General features: G+C 43.4%; 1 protein-coding gene across 5 annotated transcripts in view; it reads right to left on the bottom strand.

Moving 5' to 3' along the window:
- ATP13A3 (ATPase 13A3) overlaps positions 1 to 12,943 on the bottom strand; it is a 54,435-nt gene extending 41,492 nt beyond the window's left edge. For 2 of the 5 annotated variants that reach the window (XM_064720948.1, XM_064720951.1), the window contains exons 1-2: positions 12,784 to 12,930; positions 11,604 to 11,657 (exon numbers count right to left, since the gene is read on the bottom strand). The gene's annotated coding sequence lies outside the window, so the exon portion shown is untranslated. Of the gene's footprint in view, positions 1 to 11,603; positions 11,658 to 12,079; positions 12,100 to 12,783 lie in introns of those variants that run through there. The other 3 variants (XM_064720949.1, XM_064720952.1, XM_064720950.1) reach the window with 3 other exon arrangements.
- Positions 12,944 to 13,661: the final 718 nt, after the last annotated feature.

Genomic DNA, 13,661 nt, shown 5'->3' with positions numbered 1-13,661 from the left:
AATAATGTATTATTTCCTAAAATTTCTCCACTGGCAGCTTTTGAAACAAGACAGGCAGAATCTGCAGCCACTGAGAATGAAAGAAGGACACTTTAATACATTTGAAATTTAAAATCTTGAAATCTATTCAAACAGCTATAAGAAAGTCCTGCTAAAATGCACCTCATGACCTCTTATCACCGAACAGTATGGAATCAGGATCCATCATTAGTCTCTGTGCATCCTTTAAGGAAAGAGTTTCTGAGTTGTTCTTTTTGGACTCTCAGTCTCTAAGGAGCTTCTGTACACAGGTGTGCCTGCACTCTACATTTCTGCTTCTCTGATTCTGCCTCACAGTTGCAGGTAGCCAGGACAGGAGCCATGGTGTGTGCCAGATGGGTTTTGCCACACCCTGGACTTGGAAGGATCCAGCACAATGCCAGAGCCATCTCACAGCACCTGGCAAGCCTGATCCCACGTGAGAGAGCCTCTTTGCCTGCCCCCAAAACACAAAACTCATCCCACTCAAAGGCCTGGGGCTATCACATTTTTGTGACTTTAAAAGGTTATGACTTTTGCTTCAATATGCATTACCATGAGCTTACACACGTAATGCACTTGTAAAGCATTCAGTATTATTTGAATATATCTGTATTTTTACAAGCATGTGGTTTACAAACACAAGAGAAGCTCTACTTGAGAGGCAGCCTCACAGAAGAAATGCACCTTACAGAAATGGGAGCTGATGCAGTTTACAGCTCTGCATACCTTGCAGCTGAACCCTTAAATACCAACTTATCCACATAATGTACAACAGATGCTTGGGTAAGACATACAAACTAAAATAACTATGGAAGATCAAAAATCCTTCAACTGCATTTTGAAAGGAGTTAAGGTTATAATTTGTACTACAAACAAAGCTTAACACTTTAGTCAACTAACCAAGCTCTAACAATAAGAATGACATAATAGTTTAATGAATACATGGAAATTTTACAAGTACACGAGCTAAATTTTAACAAAGCCCTCCACTCAATACCTATTTTATCACTTCCCATCTTAGGCTTTCTGTTATAATACAAGCTTTTGTTTCTGTGTTTAGGCTTAAGGAAGACCATTGTATCCAACAATCACCAAACCAAAATTGTATTTACATTTGTAGAGTGTATTCTTTGTAAAGTATACTTTTTGCAGGCTGTAAGAGCAATTGCAATGTTTATAGTAGAGTAAGGGCTACATTAAGGAAAGATAATTCTACATCTAACAATAAACTCAGTATGTCAATTCATCATGATAACAAAGTACTATAGCCAATACTACACTCAAAACTTACTTTGTAACCAGTCTTCATATCATTATTTTCAGATCACTTAGAAATTTGTTATTAATATAGCAGCAATGAAGAAGATATGTTGGAAGAGAATTGAGGAAAGCTGTTGGTCATCTCAAGGACACTTAGTCAAGCATTTTATCACCTGACTTTCCCAGCATCTCATTTATCTTACCTCAAGCAGCAGCTATTCACATTAATGAAAATTTTCAACTGGAAACCCAGCACCAAAACTCACAATCACCCAAAGCTTGTTCCCACTCTCAGGCTCACAGAAACAGTGTCTTTACCCATTTCTTTTCAGATTTCTGGACCCCTTACCTAACTGACATGAGAGAAAGAAGACTTGTTCCATAGTCAGGGAATCCAACAAAGCCTACATTTATTTTGGATGCTTATTAGTTCTTTTGTCTCTTGGAAGAGTATACCAGACATTTGGGTTAGAATTCACAGAGTATGTTTTGTTTGTTCTTGGAAAAGAAAGTTCAACTGTTCCAAGTATCTTGGGTAAGGCATGGCGCCATTACACCCAGCATGAGCTCTCAAGCTGAGCACTGAGGCTGCTTCCAAAGAAATGTGTCTTTCCCACATGAGGTATGAACTTTACTCAGCCCCTCTATGTGATTGAATAACCAAGACTATTCTGGTTCGATAACGGGGATGGCAAAGATGCCCCATCCCAGCACCAAGAGAGGGGCAGCCACTCCAGTGGAGAACTGCGAGTCTGAAGACCCAGACCCAGCAACAATGGGTCCTTTCAAGGAAGCATTTCCCCTCAGGGGCTGTGCCAAGAGCCCAACCTTTCCTGTGTGGCTGCCGCCTCATTGTGCAATGTAGAGTATCTGCTTCCTGGGATATATTTGCTTTTGTAGTATGGATGCTCAATAAAAGGAGGCAATGACTTTTTTTCCTCTTCCTCTTAAATTCTTGGAAAATATTTTTGAGGTTAACATAAGAACATTTGAATCAAATTTCTCTTCGTCTGCAAGGAGATCATCAAGCACCACTAGAATAATCACAAGAGATGAACTTTCCTCAGAAGTTTAGACATTTAACTTTTGCCTCCTCAGAACCACATATAGTAGCACACAGCTATGGCTACAGCAGTCACACTCACTGTAAGCAAGCAATTGGCTTTCAAATCATCGCTTCCCATCCCAATTATGACTTAATACCTTTCACTGCTTTCAGCAAAGCATTCTCAGACAAAGCAGCAGTATTTCTTCAATTTCCTGAAGTCAAAATGCAAAACTTAGATATTCCAAAGTTCAGCTATGTAACTACTAAAAGTATACAACACAAGAATATATTCCTGAATAATAGATTGTACTAATTATACACCAAATTGTACTAATTTCTAAAAATTTCTGTAAGAAAATGTATATATTAAATCAGTGGGTTCTACTGTTTACTGAAAGCACAATTTTTTAAATAAGTCATAATAAATTGACACAAAGTTTGAATGTATCACAGTGTATGTGATACGTTCACTTAACTTAGATCAGAAACACTTTAAGGAAAAAGCTCTTGTCTGCAAACTTGTCAATCAATAGAAATACTCCACATGACAGATACTGTTAAAACTCTAGATATCATATAACAACACTAAATATTAATGTTAAAAGACTGTATAGGTTCAATTTAAGACATCGCATATGACAATGTATTTGTTTTGATCTCAAATTATAGTAATTGAAAAAATTAACACAAAAATCTGCAAATTAGTTGCATCCCAGGATTGAATTGCTGTACAGGACAATTTTTTATGCACAGGAATTTATAGAACCTGACAGTTTAACTCCTGAAATTGATTAATTTACACTCAGAACTACCATATGAGGCAAGAAGAAAAAATCAAGGGGGAAAAGTTGCACACTATTTCTATGAAAAGAAGTTTGACAAAGACAAGAAGAGAACAGACATACAGGACTGTAACATTTAACTCCATGCCTGCAATGTAAACCCTGGCCCACATCCACCTAGCTACTATGTGCCAGTCATGCAGAAGAGTCCTACAAACTCAGAAGAGCTTCAGAGATTTAGTAAACAGCTGTATTTCAGAGCAGGGCTTCTACAATCCATGAAATTAAATTAACTCCCCACATCCTACTACAATATATTTCATCACTACCTTAAATAGCTCTGTTTAAATGACACTATTCAGTGCTTCTGTGCCCCTTGGGAATGACTTCCACAGCATCAGCAGTGGGAGATCTCTCCTGTATAATGGAAACAGACTGCAAAAATCTGACAAGGGATATCCCTTCAACTGCTGCAATCTTCTCAGTCCTAATGACCATCAGCAAAGGTCTTGAATATTACTTCTACTATAAGTAATAGCTTTTGCTTTTCAATCCATTTATAGTTAACTTTTATCCTGCACATTTACCTTAAAGGAGAAATTCTGCTTTAACGTATCTTGTCTACAGCAACATTTTCATCTCTGTTTTCTTTTTTAGAACCCTTCTTTCTTTCATAGCTATAAAAATTTTTATAACAGTATTAAGAGGTGTAACTGTATCCATCTTCTCCCCCCTGAGGAGGAAAGTTTCCTTGAGCAAGACTGAAACGTTTCAAGTACATGAAGTGTATCAAGGAGTGCTTTTTCCTCAAGCATTGACCTCACTAACTGAAATATCACCACTGTCTAGCCAAATATTCACAAGTAGCCTCTTCCCAGATAGCTCTAGTCCAGATGCTCGACCCAGTTTTCCCCTTCAGCCTTGCTTTTTCATAAATGTTAGCTGAAAACCGAGGTCAGCTTCCTAAAGTACCACTGAGGACTGCCACAATTTCACTTATACTAAAGCTACTGGGGCATTTAACTCCATACTCCTTGTATCAGTGGCATGGAAGAACAGAAAGGCTAATAGAGCAACAAACAATGGGCCAGAAAGGTCAGATTAAATGTGCATTTCCCCTGCAGTCAAGGAGACAGCACAGAGAGAGTGACATAATGATGCTCCCCAGTGCACCATCTCCAGTCCCAGGGACTTGCAGTTCAAGAGTTTCAAGAGCCAAATACCCTATCATCTTATTTATTACTCAGTGGATTTTTCCTGGGGTTTTAGAAATTATTTTGTGGTACATTTTAAGCTTGCCATCGTCCTACAAAGAACTCCTGAATTCACAGAGGATTCATTTTGCCCTTATTCTGACCCTCAATCTATTAGCTTTATGAATGCACTCTGGTTTCTCCTTGCCTACAGCATTTGGAAAAGCAAACTGCCAAACTACTTTATCTGAATATAAGCAAAATAATCAAAAATGTTTGAAAAAGACTAAAGCTCTAACATATCTCCTTTCTTTGGGACACTAAGAAAGGAATCAACCACCAGTTACTATGTTTTTACTATCTCTGATAGAGGGACACACAGATATAAAACACACTCTTCAGATATCCAGCAAAGGTAAGATGGGAGGATAGAGCAAAATGCCACACAGATGATTCAACATAAGATACTGTCCCATAAACTCAGCAAACTGTCTGCATATAGCACAATGTCTGCACTACCAAAAATTAGCCTCCTAAACAAGTGACCTTCACAAAAGGTGAACTACTTCCATTAAGCTAAGACAACAAAAAGTATTTTCTGAGAGTGCACACCAAAATATTCTCAATCCAATACACTGTTCTGTTGACAGTACCTCACCAACCAGCAATAATGACTCGACCACAAGGCTGCACAAGTTCTGCCACCACACCCATCCATGGTACAGACAAGTGTTATCAGACTTCAGCCACACAGACAATTCTGGCATTTAAGATACTATATTGACCCTAATGCCAGGAGAGGATGACAGCAAGCAGGAAACTGAGACTACACCTTTGCTCTAAATGCAAGGTGCAGACTGCACTAATTCAAAATACTCTGCTCTGAAACCAGTCCCAAGGACTTCTATGACCTGTTCCAGCAATGGACTTATGTGGAACAGCATCTCCAGCAGAGACAGCCACTATTTCACACACCAGACAGTCACTACTGAAATGACCAGAGGGTAAGAACTGGGGTTACAAATGCTACCAGCATGGCAGTGCCAGCTTAAGGCATACAAGTCCTCCATAATACATGCTCAGAATGCAATCAAGCCAACAATCTCCCTACTTAAAAAACCTGGATCACTCTGGGTAATGGAAAGGGTGGCAGAAGGAAGAGTGCTATAAGGACAAATCCATCTGCACACTACTGAGTAAGGACTCTGTCAGAATGACAAGACTCTAAGTTATTTTCCATTGTGCTCTCACCCTACAAAAGGCATGCAATTTGTGTGGTGAAATTTGTGTGTTCTTATTTTTGCCTGTTCATTACTGAAGTTATTTCTGCTGGAGAAAACAAGTTCATAAACAAATGCATATAACAAATATTGATACCAAAAATTCAAATTTGTAGATGAACTAAGGAAAATTAACAAGTTAGGAGCCCAAGTAGACTTTCAACCTACTCAGACTGCACAACAATGGTTTTCCAAGCGCTCCAGTTCACTCAGACACATTACATCTGCCTCTGCTCCAGACACAAGCCCTCCACCACAGGTTGATCTCACCCAAGCAGTTGAAGGCCATCCCAACAGTACAACTGTAACACAGTAGAAGCTGTGTTTCACCCATACACTGCTGGCATTTAAAGTCTGGCTGTCTGAACTGGACTCAACACCATTACCCCAAACAAGTCTTCAATATTGCCAGCACTAAGGCTCAGTAGGCTGCCTTGAGCAATAAAGCATGGCTATGATGCAGGAAAATAATGTCAGGACCCTCTCTCAAAGCACTGCTTAAGGTTTTGAGGTCCTCCCTAAATGGATGAACTGAAGACAGGGTTAATCTAAAGAATTCCCTCTGCAAGACTGCACATTTAACAGCCCTTTTATGTTTCCATTTGAATTACCAGTTGGTCTGAGAAGGTTTTGCTGGTGTGTCAGATCTGGAGTACTGCTCCAGTGACAGAGGCACCACTCTCAGACAGCAGCACCCTCAGCCAAAGGCCACTCAAGCCAGTGAAACAACCCTCTGAATTCACTGCACGTTGGATCCAGCTCTCACAACCTGGTGACAACAGCAGATATGTTAAGAACCCTCCAGGCCTGTATGATAAAAATAGATCCCTGTTTGAGAAACAGAGGTAAGAAAAACTACCCTCCCCCAGAGAAAAAAAAATCTCTAGCCAACAGTAATAGGGCTTTTCAGGAAATTAATCTGCACCCAAAAGTTAAACAGTTAAGTAAATATTACAGGGTAAAGGTAAAGTCAGGCAGGTAATGCAACTCAACTGTACAATCTCCCCACCAGAGGCCAACCATTATCCCTGTCATTGACCTTTCAGCTGCTGCTATCTGCTGCTGCACTAAATTCAGCCTCCAGAAAATAAATTCTTGCTATTGTTGATGTGAAACATCATAGCAGATCTTAAGGGCAGGGTTCATGAGGGTAACTGTACTTTTCTTCAATGATTTGGAGACACGATATGGCAGCAAAATGCACAGCATTAACTGAAGTGTTTTCACACATTGCAGTTACATTATAAATCAATTGCTGAAATAGAAGGATTAGCTGGTTTGCCACGTAGTCTACTGCAGACAATCAAAAACTATGATAACAGTGCATAAAAACAATGATATATAAAATAGCATGGCTGAACTCACAACTGGACATTCCACTTTGCAATGGGTCCATCCTCACTTAGTGAGGATCCCTGCAGTGGTGAATTTACCAGAGTATGGGAACTGCAAAGAGATCCTCAAAGCCAAAGGTGGACCTTTTAACTATGGATGAGAAACATTATAAGATCATAACATTATAAGAACACAAACTTGTTCTTCATGCCACAAGTAAAGGCTTCTTAAAGTTCTATATTTACTGTGAGAAATGTTGAAAACTTAATTGGTGTTTTCTCTGATGAAAGTTAATCCCACTTCAATGTGCCCATCATGGCCACTGAAAATAGCATTTCCTTCTTACAAATCTTTTAAATACTTGAAATCTCTTACATTCCCCCTAAACTCCTCATCTCTTGCCAAAATAACTTGGATTTTCTTCCACATTTATGAAGTTGCTTCCTCAAACTCTGATTACTCTCATTTCTGTACTCTGAACTCCTTCCAAGTGGTCCAAATTCTTCTTGAATCTTGGCACCCAAAACTGATGCTGTCTGCACAGACTGTACATCAACAGCAAATAAAGCCAATGGAACCAAACTTTACGTCTCTCAGACAATACTCCTGTTAAAACATCCCAGTAAGATATTTGCTTTTTCTGCAAAACAGCATGACACTGACTCATGTTCAGCTTGTGATCCAGTACACCCCCAGGTCCTTTTTCTGGTAGCTAACCAGTTATTGTTCACCCTGCATTTCAACAGCTGGCAAGTCCTGCCTAAGTGCACTACCTGCATTTGTCCCTACTGAATGTTGTGTAATTTCTTCAGGTTATTTTGAACTCTCATCATGTCCTCCAACACAGTCCCTGAGAATTTAATAAGCACATTTAATCAGCCAGCTGACTAATATTTTCCTTAAAGGCCAGGACCCAGGACAGAATCCTTCAACATAACTTCTCATTTTAACACAGAATTGTTAATTACAGTTCTCCAGACAGGATCATCTACCCCCAAATCATGCCTCCATTTACTTATGAGGCCATTAAAATGAGGGAAACCTTTTTCAATCAATCAACTCAGGAGACTAAACCTCCACTGCTTCTGCTATAGCCACTGAGCCTTCTGCTCTGCAGTAAAAAGGTATCAAGACTCCAGACACAATCACCTTTCCCACAAATCAGTTCATGCTGCTGTATCTTCCAAGCACGAAAGCTTGAAAATAGAATGTTTGCTTATTAATCTCAACTGATGGAAAAAACTGGGACAAACTGAACTGTCAGACTGTAACTCACCTTGCTCAGCTCTTCTCCTTTGTAACTGTCTGAACACTCATCCTTTGCCAGCCTTCTAGTACTGCTGAGTAGTCCTAGATAATATTTTTGAGCAGTTTTAAGAATTGCACAGTGAAACTTATCAGGGCCAGCTGACACAGAAACATCCAGTGGAAGTATGCTGGAGTGTAAAATATTACCTGGTCACAAATATTCACAAGATTGAGCACCTGCATGACACTATGTGAAAGACAAGCAAAATAGGCACTAAACCCTTCAGATGTTCTGCAGCTCTTGCAGACTGTGCTCTCCCCAACAAATCAAGTGAGCATTTCCCAGTCTTACTGCAACTACTGAGATACTTTCACAGGTAGCTTGAGACTTTTATGTCTCTTGCTACCTGTCATTCCATTTGCTCTGTAGCCTTTGTGATATCTGCCCCTACTTGTCTTTTTCATATGTTCTTCACAATCTGACTCAATTTCACATTCTATATATATTTTCTTCCTTCATCCCAAGCCAGTTAAGCTGCTTACTCCTGTTTCTCAAAACCCTTCTCATTACTCTGTTCTCCTATCCTTTAAAAGAATCAGCTGTGATTTCATAGCCATTGCCATTTATCACCATTCATTTTGACATCTTCTAGCTAGAATAAAATCTGATGGAGCTGCCATTTTTGTTACTGCATGTAGCCTCTAAACTGAAAATATCACTGCCATCTAACTTTGCTAAAGGTCAAAAAAAGAGAGTTGTGTATTTTGATTTTGAAGGATGATCTTTTAGTCTTAAATACCACATTAAAAATCTCAATCCAACTAAAAAGTAATGGACTTGCCACCAGTTCTACTACCACATCCAAAGAGATGTTTTAAGATGAACAATGCAATGACAATTCTAATAAAGCAGAACCATTTAAAAAAGGGCTAAATTCTTTCAAATGAAAAACACACAATGAAAAAATGAAAATCCCAACCCCTGCACAGTGCTCCATGAAGATGGTGCAGAAATTATGCATTTTAGAAAAGGAGCTGCAAGACACAGAACTCCAGCTTTCTGTGCAGATCACATTCATAGTTCCTGAACAAAAATTCTGAACACCCATTCTTTTTTAATTAAGCCTGCTTTCGGCTACCAAAAATTAAAGTTTACAGTCTTATTTCAATCAGGAATAAAGGTGTCAAACTTGGAGCTATAATACAGCTACAGTTTACTACAAAATGAACTTTTGTTCTCTGCTATGCAGATTATTTAACAAAGGAAGCAGCTTTTTTATGAATGAAAACTATTTTTAGCTCATTGTGTAACAGTGAAAGGGAAACATTTTAGCCTTACTGTTATTTAAAACACTTTTTTCAATGTTTTCTTGTAAAATTAGGATTTTTGAACTAGGATTTGTCTTGTATGAACTTTCTCATGCTAATCAAAACCATATCCAAGCACTAGTCAGAATGTTGGCAGGTTTTTTTGCCACTGAAAGCCCACAAAAACTACTTATCTGCACAACACCACCACTCCAGACCCAAAGCAGGTTTGACCCAGGAATGGCAGAACACTTATGTTCACATTCCATTGATAAGGTTTGGGCACTGAGTAAATTCAATCTAAGGAAAGCCTTTTTTTCTAATTTCCAGAACTCAAGAGCTTTAGAAGATTTAACTAAAGGACAAGGCAATAAAGGAATGACACATCTTCTCTCCATGCCAGCTACCATCAGGTTCTGTCCTGGACTGACTTTATGATGCTGGCATCCATCATGTGTCTACCACACAGACATTAAATAAGGAAGGTGTTACAACCCTGGTCCCTGCTCTGCAGCTGAAGATGCCTAAGCACAGCACTCAATAGAGACATTTATCACAACAGAAGTAATCATTTCTACACCAGACCTGGGACAAGCTAAGTCAAAGTAATCCCCTGCTGCAGATTTCTGCTGTTTACAGAAATAAAGCAAACGCCATCTGAATGTTTCCAGAATAAGGAACAAGGGTGCAATGGTCAAAATGCTTGATGAAAACCTGACCTTTCCATGTCAGCTCCCAGCTCTAGTACTGATTTCCTCTATGACCTGGACACTCCACTTGGACCTGGCTTTAACAATATAAAGGTATTTTACTTCCACAGAATAAATTGAATTTGTCTTCATCTCACAGAAAATCAATGTCCTGTTGGTTGTTTTATACTCCACACAGAAAACAACAGGACAGTCCTCAAGGCAAATGAGAAAATATAATCTTAGGGTTCCATGTCAACACAGAAATTGATTTCCTTCTTTTTAAATAATTTATTAGGAACACAGCAAAATAGCTTGTCTGCTGCGCCATGCCTGTCACATGGCAGAGGAGCAGAAGAGGACTGAATCACAAAGTTTCTCAATCACTCAGACCTCATGATGCAACTTCCCTTCCTGCTAGGCAGCCCCCACGCTCCCCTGGAGGCACTGCAGCTTCCTGACCAGGCAGCTGGGACCTCTCCAGGTTAGGGATGAATTAGTGCCTACCAATGCCATCAGGTCCTCCACAGACCAGCAACAAATGAAAAACAAATACAGGAACAGATGCCTGATCCTAGAAGACAACTACCAAAAAATTAAGTAGGGAGGGCAAAACAAGCTCAAAGTCTAGACAGCACTACAGGAAGACACCAAGCATGCTTGGGACAGCCCCACTACTCCTGGGAGCCATTTGGGAAAGCAGCAGCTGCTGCCCAGCAGCTCTGCTGGAGCCTGCAGAACTGCTCAGACCCCTTTCACTGCTTGCACCTCCTTGTGTCACAGCCAGCCAGCCTTAGTCAAAACCAGTTAAAAAAATATCTCTCTTGCTCATTTTCTGAAGCACTTTAAAAACTGATAACCTTGGAGCACACCAGTTTTCACAGCTGACCTAGGTGCTCCCACTGGAACACTCCATGTAGCCAGAAGCCAGTGCTCTTTCCCACAGGTGACTACACCAACAGGAGATGACATTTTTGTTTCACTAAATCATGTTAATGATATGCTTCCTAGAAGTCAGAAGGGTTAGATCAGTACCAATCAATTTCCAAGTCAATTGTACAGGTCAAAGTTTACACAGCATACTTTCTTTAAACTTTGTGAAACTGTACTTGTAATTAACCAGAAAAAGCAGCTAACAAAAGCAGCAGTACATAGCCATGCCAAATACCAAGACAAACATTTCCTCAGTAGATGTGCAATAAAGATACCCCGCTGTCACTCATGACACTGATACAGGGACATTAAATTTATGAGGACCACACTTAAAGAGTAAGGACCACAACAGAGTAAATTTAAATAATGTCAAAAAACACTGTTTCTCACAAGATCATGAAAATCAATATTCTACAGGATATAACGGTGTACAAAAAGTTAAGACAAGGTAAAAATAGGAATTCTTTCAAACATGATGGAACTGATGGCTGAAAAATATTGCTAACCTGTCTGAAGAGCCAGTGTGTGGACAAATCTCCTACATACAACAGCTGAGTCACCTACAACAAAAAAAAAACAGAGTAATGAATAGGCTAAATGAAACATAATCTTGATTGCCCCTGCTAAGAAAACACCATACAATTGCAGTGAGTGCAAACTGCAAAGAAAACACATTAACGAATTCTAACTCAGCAACCTCAGAGGAGGAAGCAGCCAGCCAGCGTGGCCAGACAACTATCAGCACTCATGTTAGAACAGTTGAGAGTTAACATCTCCCACTGCTGGAGGCTATGCTACCTCAGCTCCCCGAAGGGCTCCCAAAGTCTCTTCCAACTACAGCACCTGCAGGGATACACTGATCCCAGCAGGCAAGCCAGAGCACTGATGGCAGCAGCAAGCTTTCAGAGCCAGTACTGTTGATACTCAAATTTATCTTCACCTTCCGTATCAACTCTGTGAAGGTTCTCAGTGTTTAATTCACCTAGCAGCTGTTTATCCCTGCACAGGCACAAACAGGCCTGCCCTCAGGGATGGCGCAGTGGCTGTCAGAGGTGCTGGCAGTGCGGGATCTCCGGCTCCTCGGCTCAGCTGAGGGACCGTGCTCTGGAACCTCTGGCAGCAGCAGCAGCAGCAGCATGCACTGACTCATGTGCTGAAAAAAGGATGAGACGCACTGAGTCCTCATCTCGAGCTGCGAAAGTTTCTCTTTGGTACTCGACCAGCAGCACTCGCCACCGACCCCGCCACTGCAGAACACGCTGACGTGTGCCCGGCCGGCGGAACGCGCGCTGTTCGGGAACCGGGGCCGCCGGCAGAGCCGCGGGCCGCGCTGAGAGGGCGGACGGAGCGGGACGGGAGAGCTGTCCCAGAGCCCCGACAGCCCGGGCCGGCCCCTGGGCAAGGCGGGGGGGCGGCCTGGCCTCCGGGCCGGCGCCGCACGTGTCCGGACACCGGCGGCCGCCACACGCCGGGCCCCACGCTCCCGGCCACGCGCGCCCCGGCCCCGGGCCCCGCTCCACGGCACCGGCCCCACCACAACCCCCGCGCCCGCGCCGGGCCGGCCCGCGGGGACTGCCGCGGCCGGAGCAGCGGCCGGCGCGGCTGAAGGGCGCTGCGGGCGGCCGTGCCGCGCCCGGCACGGCGGAGATTGCGGGCGTCAGTGGAGGCCCGCGGACCCTCCCTCACCTGCCGGGCCGTGCCGTGCCGTGCCCGCGGTCCCACGGCCCCACTCACCGGCGGCCTCAGCGCAGCCCCATCGCCGGCGGGGCGGGCGCGGGACCGGCGCGGGACCGGCGCTCCCCCCCCCACCCCGCCCGCCGCGCGCGGCTGCCTCGCGAGGCGCGAGCGGATCGGCCGCCAACCGGCTGCACGCGCCGGGCGCGCTGAGCGGGCGGGGCGGGGCGGGCGCGGAAGTGACGGCGGCGCGGCACGCGCCAGCGCCGCTCGGCGCCGGAAGAGAGGGTGTCGCGCGGGGCCGGGGGGCGGGGCCGGAGAGGGCGGGGTCTCGTTGGGAGGGGCGGGGCAGTGGGCGGGGCAAGGGAGCACGTGGGGAGACGGGTGCGGGGACGTGGATATGGGGGGATATGGATATGGGGGGACATGGATGTGGGACATGGATATGGGGACATGGATGTGGGGGACGTGGATCCGAGGGACATGGATCTGGGGGACATGGACGTGTGGGGACATGGATATGGGGGATATGGATATGGGGATACATGGCTGTGGGACATGGATATGGGGACATGGATGTGGGGGACGTGGATCTGAGGGACATGGATATGGGGGTACATGGCAGTGCAGGGCTCTGCGGGGCAGGACAAGGGGTCCCCTTGGGACAGGGGTGGCAGTGGGGGCTGGTGCTGCCCCTAAACCTAGACAGCAAACGTCTCCATGGACCTCCTCTCAGGTCCAGCTCTGCCAGTCACCCTCCAGCGTCCTCATCCATTGTCACAACGGGACCACCACCAGGCCAAGAGCTTTATGGCTGCTGTTGGGGGATTTGGCTCCGTCCAGCACTGGTGAACACTGAGAGGCACCTGTTGAGCAGCTCTGCACGTGTC

The sequence above is a fragment of the Zonotrichia leucophrys genome, chromosome 9 (genome assembly GCF_028769735.1).
Source record: "Zonotrichia leucophrys gambelii isolate GWCS_2022_RI chromosome 9, RI_Zleu_2.0, whole genome shotgun sequence".
In the NCBI taxonomy this organism is placed as follows: domain Eukaryota; kingdom Metazoa; phylum Chordata; class Aves; order Passeriformes; family Passerellidae; genus Zonotrichia; species Zonotrichia leucophrys.
The sequence above is the reverse complement of the archived record's forward strand: the minus strand, read 5'-3'. Positions and strand labels throughout refer to the sequence as shown.